Here is a 13,636-nt window from a genome sequence, read left to right on the forward strand (position 1 = left end):
TTCCCCAATTGTTGATATTTAGGCTTATGTATAAGATTTCTTTTGCTATTTTAAAATGAAAATCAAGAGTCACTCTGGCTCACTGTTAGAATAATTTAAAATGCTATTTCCATTCTTCAATTACAAACTTGCTACTTGCTCATAGTAATTATGGCTCTACAGTTCTTTCAGTTATATGAAAATGAATTAATGTAACAAAAGCAACATACACATCTTACTAGGCATATGATTAATGGAGACAAGCCTATTAAATGCAAGAGGGTACTGATGCATCATTATGGTTTGAGAATTTAAATGTACAAGTCAAGAAATCCAGTTATGGTTAACATACCCAGTGTACTGTTGCAGGTGTTTAGAGATTTGAAATCAATGGGAACTAGGTGTCTTTGAGATTCTGAGCTTTAGCCTCTCTATGCCTCAGAGCCCCATTTTACGGACAGGGATAATAGCACTTACCTACCTCACAGGGGGTTTTGTGGGGGTAATTACATTAATGATGGTGAGGTGTTCAAATACTAGGGTAATGGGGGCCATAGGAAGTACCATAGATGCTCTATTTCCTTGCACATATGCAACATTTTGTGTGACTGTGTGTGATAATCACTGTATGTAAGGAAAATTACAGTTATGATGGGAGTTGCATAACCAGATTTGTGAACCACCCCCCTGTCCCCACCCCCCCAGACCAAGACATCTTTCTTAAGTACCTAGATGCTACCATGGCACCTTGTATTATTGAAGCAGACACTTTAGAAATGCTTAAGAGAAGTTGCTCACTAGGAAGAGGGCACGCAGACTGGTTTGGCAACTTGCTGCAGGGAAACCTGTCCTTTTGGTTGTGTAATGTGGAAGAGTTTTGGAGTAAGTGTGTTGGGTGCGAGATGAGTTATTTTGGCAAGGGGGAAGACAGTTATTTTGGGAAGGTGATGTGACTGGGTGACAGGAGGAGGATTTAATGCATCTTTTTGGGGGTGAGGGTGGAAGTGTTCAGTAAGATGAGGGTGAAGGACATATCTCCTCTCTAGCTAGTGAACAGGAGCAGCTAACGGGAGTTTCACGAGGGAGTTCTCCAGTTGAAGGAGGAGCGATTACGTGATCCTTGGGGTAACTTTGTCTACAGCGTGTGTGTCTGTGGTGTGTTTCATGCTTGACTGAAATATACCATGTGGTCTGTTTGTTTGGTGGACCATGTGCTGACCATGTGTGTGCTGAGCCTAGCGGCCTGCTAGGCAAGGCTGAGAGCTTCTTAACAAGGCTTTGATCCCTAACTCCTTTAGCACCCATCAACCCTTAACAAGGGGGCAGGGCTACTCAGGAAGACCAGGGCTTTAAAAAGCCTGCTCCTAAGCGACCAGAGGAGCTAGCAAACAGGAGTGACTAATAAGGGAGTTGCGATGGAGTTCTCCAGGTGAGAATGTGAGGCGGGGAGGCTAGATACACTTAACATTCTTTAAATTTAAAGCCAAACACCCCCTTATAAAACCAAAACAACAAAGGAACAAGTGCCAGGAGTAAAAAGATAATGCAGGCAGAAGTCCAGCAATAGAGTGGGGGCTATCCAGTTTATTGCACCCAATGCAGCATGTATGATTACCTGCCCTATGGGCAGGTGGCATATATGTGCATTCAGTGCAAGAAGCTCCTGGCCCTCAGAGACCGTGTACGGACTTTGGAGACCAGAGTGGCTGAACTGGAGGAGCTAAGGGAGACAGAGAGGTACATAGATGAGACTTTCCGGGACACAGTAGAACGGTACCACCCCCTGGTCTGATAGCCTCTGAGCTGTTGAGGAGGATGAAAGCCTCAGGGAAGGAGAACATCCAACTGGAACAGTGAGAAATGATCCCATAGCTGGAACCCTCCCTCCAGATGATGATGTGGTATCATCTCGCACTGAGAAGTTAGTTAAACAGAAATTAAAAGGTACAGCACCAAAAGAGAAATCCCTGCAAGCTGCATGGAAACTTTTTAAAGACACCATAATAGAGGCTCAACTTAAATATATACCCCCAAATTAAAAAATATAGTAAAAGAACCAAAACAGTGCCACGATGGCTAAACAAAATAAAAGAAGCAGTGAGAGACAAAAAGGCATCCTTTAAAAAGTTGGAAGTTAAATCCTAGTGACGAAAATAGGAGCATAAACTCTGACTAATGAAATGTAAAAATATAATTAGGAAGGACAAAGAAGAATTTGAAGAACAGGTAGCCAAAGACTCAAAAAGTAATATTTTTTTTTTTAAGTACATCAGAAGCAGGAAGCCTGCTAAACAACCAGTGGTGCCACGGGCCGATCGAGATGCTAACGGGGTACTCAAGGACGATAAGGCCATTGCAAATAAACTAAATGAATTCTTTGCATCGGTCTATGTGGTTGAGGATGTGCGGGAGATTCCTAAACCTAAGCCATTCTCTTTAGGTGACAAATCTGAGGAACTGTCCCAGATTGAAGTGTCATTAAAGGAGGTTTTGGAACAAATTAATAAACTAAACAGTAATAAGTCACCAGGACCAGATGGTATTCACCCAAGAGTTCTGAAGGAATTCAAATGTGAAATTGCAGAATTACTAACTGTAGTCTGTAGTCTGTAACGTCTGTATCATTTAAATCAGCTTCTGTACCAAATGACTGCAGGATAGCTAATGTGATGCCAATTTTTAAAAAGGGCTCCAGAGGTGATCCCAGCAATTACAGGCTGGTAAGCCTGACTTCAGTACTGGGAAAATTGGTTGAAATTATAGTAAAGAACAAAATTGTCAGACACGTAGATGAACATAATTTGTTGGGAAATAGTCAACATGGTTTTTGTAAAGGGAAATCATGCCTCACCAATCTACTAGAATTCTTTGAGGGGTGTCAACAAGCATGTGGACAAGGGGGATCCAGTGGAGATAGTGTACTTAGATTTTCAGAAAGTCTTTGACAAGGTCCCTTACCAAAGGTTCTTAAGCAAAGTAAGCTGTCATGGGATAAGAGGGAAGGTCCTCTCATGGATTGGTAACTGGTTAAAAGATAGGAAACAAAGGGTAGGAATAAATGTTTTCAGAATGGAGAGAAGTAAACAGTGGTGTCCCCTAGGGCTCTGTACTAGGACCAGTCCTATTCAACATATTCATAAATGATCTGGGAAAAGGGGTAAACAGTAAGGTGGCAACATTTGAAGATGATACAAAATTGCTCAAGATAGTTAAGTCCCAGGCAGACTGCAAAGAGCTACAAAAGGATCTCTTAAAACTGGATGATGTGGCAAGAAAATGGCAGATGAAATTCAATGCTGATAAATGCAAAGTAATGCACATTGGCAAACATAATCCCAACTATACATATAAAATGATGGAGTCTAAATTAGCTGTTACCACTAAAGAAAGAGATCTTGGAGTCATTGGGGATAGTTCTCTGAAAACATCCACTCAATGTGCAGCAGCAGTCAAAAAAGAGAACAGAATGTTGGGAACCAGTAAGAAAGGGATTGATAAGACAGAAAATATCATGTTGCCTCTATATAAATCCATGGTACGCCTACATCTCAATGCAGTATTCAAGATGTGGTCGCCCCATGTCAAAACAGATATACTGGAATTAGAAAAGGGCAACAAAAATTATTAGGGGTATGGAACCACTTTTGTATGAGGAGAAATTAATAAGACTGGGACTTTTCAGCTTGGAAAAGAGACAACTAGGGAGGAGGATATGATTGAGGTCTATAACATCATGACTGGTGTGGAGAAAGTAAATAAGGAAGTTTTATTTACTCCTCATAACACAAAAACTAGGGGTCATCAAATGAAATTAATAGGCAGCAGGTTTTAAACAAACAAGGGGAAGTATTTTTTTACACAATGCACAGTCAACCTGTAGAACTCCTTGCTGGAAGATGTTATGAAGGCCAAGACTATAACAGGGTTCAAAAAAGTACTAGATAAGTTCATGGAGGATAGGTCCATCAATGGCTATTATCCAGGATGGACAGGGATGCTGTCCCTAGTCTCTGTTTGCCAGAAGTTGGGAATGGGTGACGGGGGATGGATCATTTGATGATTACCTGTTCTGTTCATTCCCTCTGGGGCACGTGTCATTGGCACTGTCAGAAGACAGGATACTGGGCTAGGCTAGATGGACCATTGATCTGACCCAATATGGCCGTTCTTATCTTCTTCCAGTCTTCTCTGCTCTCCTCCCTGCCACATTATGTCTACTTCAGTTCCTTCCATCGTATTATTTAATTGGATCCCAGCAGCAGCTCACTTGACCTGACCTGTCATCCACTAATCCCTCTTTCTGAGTCTCTCCTCTCAGTCTACAAATTGAAACAGTAGCACAGTAGAAACAAAAGGAAGAGGCTATTGAGAGGCATCAGCTATCAGGTTGCATAATGGGCCAAACACAGAGGCAATTTCTGTTCCTGATAGGAGGAAAGGGGAGGGACTCAGACAGGGAGGAGTCAAAGGGGTGGAACAAAGGGTAAAGCAGATTCAACCATATTCTCTGCATTGGTTTTACTGAAACTGCTAGAAAAATCCAGCAGAACCGGCTGTCACACGATGACCATCCTGATAAATTCAGACATATGGCCATCATTAATGAGTGCTATAACTTCTGTTTCTTGTGTGTGCTTTTGAAATCTCACTGATAACATTACATACATTCAGGGGTAGTTGGTTCTGAGTTCTCTTCTCAAATTGCTGTTCTCTGCCCACCCCCACCCCCCAATAGAAATTGAGAAAACTGGTTGTGGGATCAATCATACATTCACTCTCAAGTGAGAATAAAAGTTGTTGAATTTTGCATTAATGACAGATAAGTGGGTGTTGAAGTAATGGAAAAATCAACAGCAAGGACTGGTTAAACAACAGCATATGAATATAACATACAGCAAAGGCTATCAAAAGTACTAATTAATGAAAAGAGGAGAACTTTACTGAAATGCTTCAAAGTGAAATTGCAAAATATTACCTAATCAGGAGGAATGTGACACTGAGTCACACAACTCTGTACAAAATGGAAATCAATAACATTTAAGATAGAAAAACTAGAGTGCTGCTCTTCCTGATTCTAAGAGAAATCTGAAATGGCAATTTGTAGAATTAAGAAGCACATTTTAGGAAGCTTTTTTGTGGATTAGAGCTACTTTTTTGAATAGAGAGGAAGTGGACTTCAGACCACTAGAGAATTCTTTTCTGTAACTTCTCTCTGGAATTATATGAAGTCTAATGTCACAACCTCTTACTGCAAATATGCATACTGGACAACAAAACAGGTATCATTGGAACACTTTCATTGCTCAGTAAATTCTCAAAGGGATTATTGCAGAACAGATTACACTAAAATTGGCACATAATCATATTTGTGGCAAATTCTCTAATAATTTAATACCTCTACCACATACCCTCAACAAAAGAATTTTAAAAAAGCAGGAAAAGGTGCAGATAACTTTGTCAGAAGACCAAAGGCTGGTAGGGTGACTTGACAGTAAGATCGGTAATTGGCAGGATTTTTTTCCCTTATCTAGTCCACATTTCATTATCAGCATAAATCAAATTCAGTTGTTATAAAGATAACAAAAAGATTCCATAGCCTGGGGTTCACTCAGCAGCTGGATAGGATACCCTACCTTCCCATGCATTCTTCCTCTTCTGTCTCTGCAGCTGCCCTTTTTATAGCTGTAACTCTTCCCAAAGCACCTATGCTAGGAGAGGGGAGAGTTAGACTTGTGGACGTAGGCCATGTTTACAAATATCTGATGTCTCAACACCATTAACAAAAAGTATTTCACCAACAAATTATTCTGACAACTTTGTGCAAATGTAATATGATTTCTGATAATATTTGTTCTTTATTTTAATCATTTCATCTAAAGATATGATTATATTTGTCATGTTCCTATATTATACTTATCTGGCATGTTGTTCATCAATCAGTTCCTAGCATGCGTGGTTACTTTAATTATGTATGAATACAGCTTGAAAAGTTTGGTTGCAACTGTAGAATCCCAGAAGTTCTAAGCAGGAACTGTTTAGAACCACTATGTGAACTTGTTAAATGCTAACTGATATTCTGGGATCCTGAAATAGACCTCTGATGGAAGAAACAGATGTTTTTCAGTTCCCCTCATTGCTTCTGCATTCTTCACTTGACAACCAATAACTTACTCAACAGCATAGAGTTATCCCATCCTCCTATTTTATACAGTAGCATGACTGGCCTAGATCTGGCAAAAGAAATTAGTGTGTAGATAGAAAGAAAACTGCTGTTCGTTGTTATAAGGCCTCTATGCTCCAACATAAGTAAATTGTAAGCTAGTTATACAAGATCTCAGACAATAATAGCCAAGTTATGGTGTTTGGCCACACCTAGCATTCATGGAGCTGTGGAGAATTTCTTAGCTATGTTGATTACTCATAGCTACATCAGATGTTTTTGAATTATTTATATTTTATTTATACATACACAGAGAAAAGGGAAGAGTCCATTAGATATACTGTTTCTCACAGCAGTCACATGAAAAATATTTAAGAAGCTTTCTTTATTTTCCTTTCTCCTGGCTATTTGAATAGTGTTGTTCTGATTTTTCTAGGATTATTGGCCTAAATTACAGGAGAGAGACTGAAGTAGACATGACCAAATTCTGCTTTCTTTTATATGTATGCCACCCTGTCAAAGTCTGATAAGTTGCAGATGTATAACTTAGAGTGAAATTGGACCCTTTGCATCTTCACACCCATAGTGACTGTCTTCAGCTTGACTGTCATTAGAATGAGCAGCTACAGAAATGCCACAGGCCATACAAAGAGTCCTATTTCATGTCATATTCCTTCTTTTTCTCCGTTAGTATTGAATATTGATGTTTTCCTCATTACTGCAGCCTTTCTCCATGACAGGTTCCTCTGCCACAAGCCCTGACCTGATTTGACTTTTTCCACTTGGGGAATCTTTAGCTGCTCATATTTGCTTTTATAGCTTTTTTCCTCTTGTGCATGAGGGGTACAGGTTAGGTAACTAATTAGAAGTGACCATATTACTCACTACTTGGGTATCAGCTTTGGTATCTTATGTCATGAATAAAGTAATCCTCCCCATTATGAGAACAGGGAAAGAGCAGAGAATGTGTTCATCAAAAGATGCTGCTCAATGCTGGTCTTCCTCAGATGGTTTAGAATGATAGAAGGAAAGTCATTTTTCTGCCATAGGCATTATCAAGTCCTTTGAGCCTCCCCACCTCACTCAACATTTAGATCCAACCTATAATTTGACATATTTTGCCTTTTGGACAGGAAGAGAACCTACTTCTTCACACTTGAAAAAAGTTAGATGGACAGCTAATGGGGGCAGGGAGAGCACTGCACAGGATTGCAGGGACAGTGAGTAGCACTGGAGTTTGGTGAGTAACCCCCTCCTACTACCATGGAGAGCTGCCTCTAATCTCCTGGTGGAATCTTTGCTCTTCTGCCTGGAAAGAATCCAAACTGCATCTCTGCTTACGCAGTATAGTAGGACAGTCGTCCTCCTGGATTGGGGGAATAGAGACCCACCCTCAGTGTGAGTCCTCTCTAGTGCTCAAAGATTCACTTACACCTTGTCTACACCAGCACATTCCCTTCTTGTTGAAGACTAGCTTCAATCAACACAGGGTTAGAGGCTTTAGCCCTATCTACATTAGCATTTAAACCATTGTCAATGCTGGTGCAGATGAGCTGCTGACAACAGGTGCAGAATATGCTACTACAGACAAGGCATTAGAAGTTGGCAGCAGGGCTGGTGCTTCTATGGGGAGGGAGCTCCTCATAAATGGTTCTGCTGCCACAGCCTTCTGGCTCAGTAAGTCTGCCCCTGCCTTTCCATTTATAATTAAGGTTGTGGGTGGGTTTACTTCTTCCCCTAACCCTGGGTGCCTAACCTCATATGCTTCAAGGGGCGCAAGCTCTAGCCCTCTGCAGCTCTTCACCTCAGGTTGGTGCCCTAACCTCTGGGCTGTAAAGCTATTCTCTCTCTCTCTCTGGCTCAATGCATATTTAATTAAATATACACAGTGGAAAAACGTCAACAGGAAGCCCAGAAAGCCCAACACCAGCATACCCCATAGCCTAGGGGTTAGGCCGCTGCTGAGAGCTGGGAGACCCCAAGTCAAATTACATCAGGCAGAAGGGGGAATTTACATTGGTTCCCATACATCCAGGGTGAATGCCCTAACAGTTGAGCTAATTGTTATAAGGGGGGTGCTACCCTCATCTTCCTCTTCAATCCCAAGCACAGATAGAAGCCTAGCTCCCTGAGAGAGGTGGTCTTAGGCCACACCCCTTCCTCAGCTTTTCCAGGTGGCTAGGTTAGGCAGCTCCCCACTCAACAGCCTGGCTTCTATGGATCCCATACTTAAGCACCTATCTCTTCATATGCTTTGTATAGGGAGTCTGAGCACTGAGAGCTGTGGATTTTACTGGGTGGCTAGGCACCTAAAAGTTAGGTGCTGCAATGCTGAGCCATTTGTGGATCTAGTCCTAAGTGAACAAACCACAAGAAACAAAGATAATGCATCACAAAATATACCTTGTTTGTTTATTTGCTCTCTTAGAAGGCATATCACATTACAGCATTAACTACAACCTTTGACTGCAAATACATTCAGTTAAATAGCAGAACAGGCTTAAATCACAAATTCTTCAACTGTCTGAGTAGATGGAGGGTGTCCAGAATGAAGTAAGCTAGAAGATGGGCGTGTCTCATGAAAAGGTTGAAATACCTCTAGCAGATTGGGTCATTTTTCTGACCCTTAGATTATCGTGTGCCCATTTTTGACCTGGAAGTGCCCCTAAAAGTTGGATATGGCAGAAAAAAGGGATGAACTTTTCCTTGCTAACTAGGCAAGTCAGCCATACAATGCTCATTAATTTCATTGAGAGTCATGAGGCTAAATTGTGGGGTTTGCCCCATCTTCCTTTTCCTTACTTCCATGACAGACACCCCATAGTCTTATCCCCCCATCAGGTCTTGCTGTTCAGATTCTAATTGCTTTAGGACAAGAAAACTCATTTTCTATTTGCAGCACTTAGCACACTGGAGCCCAAACTTGCTGAAGCCTCAGGACAACTACTGCAATACAGAAGTGTTTAATAAGAATGGGTTTTAATTTACTAAATGTGGAAATGCGGAACTATGACACCTTCCCTGACCCTGATAGCATTGAAACTATCATATAAATAATTGTTGGAATGACATTCCAGAAAATGAATTGTGATTTATCATGATTAATTTAAGATGGCTCTTGACATAAGTTAGTACAAAGATTGTTATAACTTATGGCAGAGAAGGTATTAGAAAGTACTAAAAATGACAGGTATTTCCCTTCTGGAAGTATTTGCAAAGCAAATAGGTTGCAATCTGTTCAAAAATAGGACTGAAAAAGACCCTCATTTAAGTGTGACCAGTATCCTGACACCCACCTTAAAGTATGAATATAAAACAGGAAATTATGATGAGACAAACCTTTAAGTGTGAAGTAAAAAAAGGTTAGGTGTGAAACCAAAGCAAGATATTAGTAATCTCTAATTGTTATTTTAAAATACACACATTTGAGCAAGTTATTTTGACAAACCATTTATCAGTTTATATCGCAAAGAAAGTGTGGTCCATGGCAACTGCAAGGAACATCATTCCATCATGGAAAGGAAATTAAATAAAAGCACTATCTTTCACATGGACTTTACACTCAAGGGTCCAAATGCTGGCAGGCTCTCACCATCCAGGCAGGTTTCATTCCTAAATGGTTTAAAATATTGACCTAGCATTGCCATTTATCAGAAAAATGAAGCTCTAGCAACACTTAATCAACCCTCTTCAACATCTACAATAGAAGAGTGTTCGGAATGTGGCAGGTCTGTAGTGCAAGACTTAGATTGTGCTGAGGTTGAGCAATTAAAAACTGCAAAGTCCACGCCAAAGGTGTTTCTCACTTACAAAGAACAATCAGATACATCAACGTTTCAGAGACTGGCTAATTTGTGCAGGTTCCTCTTATTCTTTGATATTGTATATTATGACTGGGAACTGGGATTATTTAGTCTGCAGAAGAGAAGAATGAGGGGGGATTTGATAGCTGCTTTCAACTACCTGAAAGGGGGTTCCAAAGAGGATGGATCTAGACTGTTCTCAGTGGTAGCAGATGACAGAACAAGGAGTAATGGTCTCAAGTTGCAGTGGGGGAGATTTAGGTGAGATATTAGGAAATACTTTTTCACTTGGAGGGTAGTGAAGCACTGGAATGCGTTACCTAGGAAGGTGGTGGAATCTGCTTCCTTAGAGGTTTTTAAGGTCAGGCTTGACAAAGCCCTGGCTGGGATGATTTAGTTGGGGATTGGTCCCGCTTTGAGCAGGGGGTTGGACTAGATGACCTCCTGAGGTCCCTTCCAACCCTGATATTCTATGATTCTATGATGCAGTGAAACTAGTTTAGGTAAACTACTGACAAACTTTTTTCTATACCAAAGCAAACCTTCTTTGGGAAAGTTGGGTTAATTTGTCTTTCATTTTTATATTTCCTGGAAGTGCTAGAACAGCGTGCAGGAAAGGATAGATTTGTAATATTTCCAACACAGACAGCTGCAGGAGTTACTGGATGTCTCATGAGAGAGCCTGTTTTTGCAACAGGCCCACCTCGTTGCAGAGTTGATCAGGTCAGATAAACATCTGAACTTCTGGTTGGTTTCACATCTCAAGTCTGTTGCTGAGGTTTGCCTATTGTAGTTGTTTCTGAAACATATCTGTATTTATTCACACAAAGATTTGACCTTCACACAAAGATTTGACTCAACAGTGATAAAATATTTCCAAATTGCACAAGGCATCATTTATGTTGTAGAGAAGATGTGATGAGAGAACATTAATACCTAAATTAAAAGGACAAGGATTGGGAATGGTGAGGGAGTGACACATAGTGATTAGAGCATATGACAATGTCTGGAATCCTCTAGTTTGACTCTGCCACTGACTTACAATTGAAACACTTTTCTGTGTTTCAATTTCCTGATCTGTAAAATGGGAATTGGATTATAGTAGCTACTTCACAGATATAAAACCTGATAGATAAAGTAGGAGTCTAGCACTTCCTTAATAAATTCTTTCAGCTTGTAGAAGTTCTTTTAGTTCATCTTTTAATTTATCAATGAGAAGATTAAGAGGTAACTAAAAGGCTTGGATTCAGAAAGGGACACAGACATTGCAATGTCTAACTTTTCAACACCTAGAAAATCACCGGAACAACAATGGGATCCACAAAGTCTGAGTTAGGTGCCTAGACTCCCTGTTACAACGAAAGGGGAGAGAGAGGAATCTAAGAATGGGATCCACAAAAGCTGGGATCCTAGTAGGAAGCCCCCCCCCCCCCATGCTAGCTAATGGGAGATGCTGACAAAGGGTGTGTGTGTCCTAAGTCCCACTACTCTCACAGAGTTCACTGCCTAAGTCACAGTTGCCAGGAGGCACCCATCACGGCCTGCTATGCACAGCCAGCAACTCCTTTCCTTGAGTCAAGTGGCTTAGGCACCTAAGCTACTTTTTGCAAGAATGAGTTAGGTACTTTCCTAACTCCACACAAAACGGCACCAGGAGTCGAAGCCTGCCTTATAACTTTTAGCCCATCCATTGGAGCATTCACATGGGAGTTACAGGTTCAATTCTCCCCTCAGCCTAATGGTGAGAAAGGATTTGAACAGGCAGCTCCTCTCTCTTAGGTGAGTGCCCTAACCACTCAGCTATAGGATACTCTGAGCTGGGGTTCCCTCCGTCTCTCCTGTTGAAGTTGTTCTACTGTTCACACATACTTAAAGACTTATTGGACCAGAAAGCAAGAGGGAATGACTCTGTAGCCTGGTGGTTAGGGCACTGAGTTGGGAGATCCAGAGTCCCGTCTCTCGTCTCCTAAGTGCTGTGCGGGAAGGGACTCTCTTTCTAGTGGATGCTGTGTAAAAGGAGACTTACCCCCGAATTTCCTTTCTCTCACACTTGTTGCTCGGAAGAAGGTCACTCCTCCAATTTACCACAGTGCTACAGTCTTTGATTTGCTCTTTTTAAGTGGAAGCCGCAGTGTTCCACTTGTTATGGAGTTGGGGGAAGTGAAAGGGGAGAAATGCATGAAGTGCAGTCAGGCTGGCTTTCAGTTAAATAGTCTATCAAAGTATTAATAAATAATAAGCCACTGGTCTGTTTCTGTAAACATAAACCATGAGAAAAAGTCTTGGGGTGCAATCCTCTACAGTATTGCCAACCCCAAGAGATCAAAAAACATGAGATTTTTTTTAAAAAAAGGTTATATTGCCCTTTTTGGTCCTGTTTCATTTCAACTCCCTCTACCCACCTCCAGTGTGTGTGTGTGTGTGTGTGTGTGTGAGGGCGGAGGGACTGGTGTGGGTGTGTGGCCAATTAATGTTGCTCACTCTCCCTAATTTATTGGGAAAGGGGATTTTGCCCCTTACTGCTGGAACTTTCATCCCCACATATGCCCATTCCCTGCCCAGTAATTAATTCTTTCCCCCAACCACCAAATAAAACCTGTCCCCTCCATCCCCACATCAGTTCTGCGCCCCTCCGCCCATTTGCCTCATCTGTTCTACCCCCATATGTTCTGCCCATCCCCCCCGGCCCAACTGCCCAGCCCCCACCACCCAGCAGTTCACTCCCCTCTCAGATCAGTACCCCTCCCCCCAGCCTCACCTATGCTCTTTCGGGGGTTCTTCACCCTCTCTCCAAGGCCTAGGGGCTGCAGGGGAAGGAACAGAAGCACCATCCTGTCCCTGTTGCCCACATAAGAGGAGTGGGGAGGAGGGAACAGAGCCATCCTGAGCTGCTGGGCTCTTTAGCTCCCACCTCTCTGTGAGAATGGCTTGGGGTTGCTGAGGGGAGGGGGAGAGAGCGCTGACTGCAGCAGCTCTGACTGGTTGTTCTTTCCCCAGAGGTGGGGCAGGCAGCCAATCAGATGGCTTGAATTCACTAGCATGCTGGACCGTCTCATGTCATCGTGCGACTAGATTCCAGCCCCAAACAAAATCCTCTCACCCGGGGAAAAACAAGCCCAGAGCTATGATGGCCTCACCCCCTCGCTGCCCTATTTATGATGCACAAAAGGGCCTTAAAAGCCCAATATCTGGGCAAGGGAAGAAGCGGTAAGGCTGCCTCCTGAGGACTCTCCTTGCAAACTCTGGCATAGGGGGCATGGTGGGAGCACGGGGGGCATGTCAGCAGCAAGACATGGGTGGAAATCCTGAGCAGAGCTGCAGCCCATAGCATGGCACTGGATGGAGGGCATAACTTGGACGGCTCCCATCTCCAGGAAGATAAAAGGTGGGCTAAAGCCATCCTAATAGCACCCTCACCCAGGCTGTGAGTGCTGGACTGTGCCTCTTAAGATCTGGTTATACGTGGAATCACACCCCTAGCTCCAAGTGCAGATGTACCCTTAGGGTATGTCTACACTGCCGCTGGAGGTGTAATTTCCAGCTGTGGGTAACCGTACACACAAAGCTTTGGGTGAACTAAAGCACTAAAAACAGTATCATAGCCACAGTGGCACAGTCTAGCCACTCAGGTTCATTCCTAGGGTCTCAGACAGGCTTGTACTTAGGCAGCTAGTCTGTACTGCTGCCCGTGCTG

The sequence above is a fragment of the Eretmochelys imbricata genome, chromosome 1, assembly GCF_965152235.1.
Source record: "Eretmochelys imbricata isolate rEreImb1 chromosome 1, rEreImb1.hap1, whole genome shotgun sequence".
In the NCBI taxonomy this organism is placed as follows: Eukaryota; Metazoa; Chordata; order Testudines; family Cheloniidae; genus Eretmochelys; species Eretmochelys imbricata.